The sequence below is a fragment of the Vicia villosa genome, linkage group LG1, assembly GCF_029867415.1.
Source record: "Vicia villosa cultivar HV-30 ecotype Madison, WI linkage group LG1, Vvil1.0, whole genome shotgun sequence".
Taxonomy (NCBI): domain Eukaryota; kingdom Viridiplantae; phylum Streptophyta; class Magnoliopsida; order Fabales; family Fabaceae; genus Vicia; species Vicia villosa.
The window spans coordinates 83,939,368-83,942,876 of record NC_081180.1 but is presented as its reverse complement, the minus strand read 5'-3'; the positions used below and the strand labels follow the sequence as shown (position 1 = coordinate 83,942,876).

Genomic DNA, 3,509 nt, shown 5'->3' with positions numbered 1-3,509 from the left:
TTGTGGGTTTTGAGTTGTTTTGGGTTTGCTCGGTAAAGGAGAGAAGGGACACCAATTTTTCCTCCATCAGCTTAAACAAGAGTTGATTATGCAAATGGAATCATACACTTTGATGTATTTCTACTAAACTGTGGATATTTTAGAGATACATCTTCGTATAGGTCCTTATTTTGAAAGCCAAATTTGGTGGATTCGGAGATGAATATTCAGAATATTCTTTTAGACATTTTTAAGGTCAATAATAGAATAAAACTGGTATAAATATGTGGCATCTCATATCATGTTGTTCATAAAACACACCATACCATAATGAACATATATTGGCACGTTACATTTGTTTACTTCAATGACGCATAACCCTCAATTGAGTTTAAGTTCAATGAGTATACCTCTTTTGAAGATCTGAAATTCATACTAGAGAATCTTCTACGATACTCAGACAATCGAATAATTGTGAAGTTTGAGTATCGTTCACCCGTAATTGACAACGAAGAAAAGATTCAGTTCAGCAACTTTGAGGTAAAGATCGCCGTAGATTTAAGGGTTATACGGAATACATTTAACCATTACGATCCAGATGGATACGAAGATTGCGAGATTGACCGAAGATATTCTGAAGATGTTGCAACGTCATGCTTATGCATAATGTTAAATTTATGTTACGTATCTATGTTATAATTATCTATGTTATGTTAAGGGGGCGGACCCACATTTAGTTCTGAAGACGTAGTTGCACCCCCTCAAATTTGATATTTTAGTTCAATATTTTCTCTCACGTCAGTCTATTCTATTATCTCTCTCACATGCTATTTTCATATGTCATTATTATATAAATGCACCCTCTCTCAATGTTACTTATTATAACAAATGGCCTCTCTCATTATTATAATAAATGCACCCTTTCTCTTTCCCTCTCGGACATGAATCCCCCGCAGTCACTATTTGACTACAGAGAATCTATTTCCCTCTCGGACCTGAATCTCCTGCAGTCATGGGAATCCTGCTATCACGCAATCACCATTTTTAAGCCAATGAATCATATTTTGAAGGCTCAGATTTAATGATGAACAAATAAATAAAAGTATAATAACTTAATAATTAAAATGAATGGTCGGGATTTTTCTGCAGTCACTATTTTCCTGCAGGGAATCTATTTCCCTCTCAATGTTACTTATTATAAATGGTCTCTCTCTTAGTCTTTTATCCTACTCTCTTTCTCACATGTTAGTTTTTAACGATCACTTATTATATTCAAGTAAGAGATTTAACATAATAGATATATCTTAGGTTGTAAGTTGTTAATTTATACTAACTAAATGAATGGTGTAATTTAACTTTCAGTATCCATTTCTCATTGGTTTCTAGTTTAAGCTTACAGAGTGCATTTGAAAGATGCATCTCCATAAATTTCTTTGAGTTTTGTATTACGGATTGTTACAAAGATATACCTCCAAATTAACCTTACTATAATTACGGAGATGTATCTCATAATACATTTTTTATCAACATGGAAAGACTTACTCACGATAAGTGTTAAGTGTGTATAATTTGAATGCGTTCAGAGATGTATATTTAAAATTTAAAGACTTTTATAATTTTTTAGCATGGTGAACTAACACATTTAAGAACGAAAAAAATTATATCCTAAATATATATCTTAGGTCAGACAAGTCTTCTAATATCTAGCAAAAACTATTTCCACCCCTAAATAGAAAATAGATAGAGACGTATCATATAAGAAAGTCTAATACTCCTAATAGTTATTTAAAAAAAAAAACTCTTAAAATAAAACAAAACAATGCCAAATAAACTATTTAAAAGAAAGTCCTCTAAAACAATGAAATTGCATTTGGCAGTTATACCCTCCACATATTTTCTTTGTTCACCGACTGAAACACTGAATTGTATCTTGTTTCTTCTGTCTCTTATCAACACGGACACATGCATGGCAGCAGAACTTGAATTTGAACATTACATCACATCAGGTTATTCGTCTTCTCCAATTGACTTCGTCTTTTCATGATTATTCAAACCATTTTGGCTTTTAATTGAATGCTTTCCGTGAATGCCCTTTAACTGTTTGTTGAAATGTTTCTTCCAATTGTTTCTATATATTCGAATATTCTGCTGTATTTTGTGGTTACATCTTGCAAGTGGGAATGTAAAAATGTCATTTTTTGTGTAGGAAACTGTAAATATAAATGGTTTAGTAATATGATAACTGCTTTTGTGGGTTTCTTGAACTCTTGAGCTTAATTCTCAAACTAGCTAGCCTTCTATGAATTTATGAGAAATGCTCTCATTGTCAATAAAATTCTCACCTTCCTTCCACTGTTACTCCTCCACAAATGTAAAGAACCCAACATCCATCTGCCATTATACTCAATGAAAGCTATACATCCTCCTTTTTCTCATTTTTCTCATGCCATCCAAAAAACCAAAACAAAGACCATGTTCCCTTTTATCTTACAAGTCAGCTCCCGATAGTGTTCTGGCTCCCCCAATTCCAGTCTTCCACCCAAGCCCCGGCATATTACTTGAGCTGCCTCTATGTTACACTCCTTTTCTGACCTTGAACCTGGTTGTTTCCTTCATATCTAGCTGTTCTGGAAGATGGATAATCCCTTGAGATTACTCCTATCTTTCCTGGTAAGCAGCATTCAGTTCAATAGAGTTCAATTCCATCTTAAATAATTTGCACTATTTTTATCATCTCTGCTGCTAACCTTTCTTTCCTATGCAATTTCAACTGTGCTCTGATTTTCTTCCTTCAGGCCACTAAGGATAAGTCCCAGGTTGTAGGACTTCAACCTGTTGAAATATCACATATAATCACAATAAGATGTTTGTAATTTTCCATTGTTTTCGATGAATTCAATTTTTTAGTGTACAAAAGAAGAGTCCGAAGGCATAATAAACTTTGAGGTTATTGCAGTTAACATCTGAGTTTCCTTCCTTTATCAAAAGGGAAAGGTAAAAGAAAGCAACTTCTTGGCTTTGATAGAAGCCCCAATTTCAGTATATATAACAATAACATAAAATACAGTAAGGCCTAGACTTTACCCCTGCCGAAGGAATTGGGAATAGAGACAGAAATCCAAGTGCAACATCAATCTCGGCATTGTTGGGCTTGCATTTCTTCATCAAAGAGGTTTCGGTTGTATAGTTTCATTTGCATATTTCATCTATTTATCTGGCACAAGAGAACTATGGTATTTGATGTTGATAAAATTTTGATTTCAATTTTTTCTTGTTTCAGTTTTGATCAGAATACATAATGTGATCCTATTGGATATGGATTTTTGAAATAAATCTTGTCATCCACTTGTTTAATGATGATATGTGGTGAAAAATAAGAGGTATGTACTTCAATTCCCCCCATCCCCCAAGACAACTGTGCCAACTAAGTTATTTGCAATGTAAAACTTATCATATCAGGGCATTTGGTCTAGTGGTATGATTCTCGCTTTGGGTGCGAGAGGTCCCGAGTTCGATTCTCGGAATGCCCC

General features: G+C 33.9%; 1 non-coding gene across 1 annotated transcript; it reads left to right on the top strand.

Annotated features, from left to right (window-relative positions):
- The first annotated feature begins 3,437 nt into the window (after positions 1–3,437).
- On the top strand, positions 3,438–3,509 carry TRNAP-UGG (transfer RNA proline (anticodon UGG)). The gene has a single exon. It is a non-coding gene; the product is annotated as a tRNA-Pro (tRNA).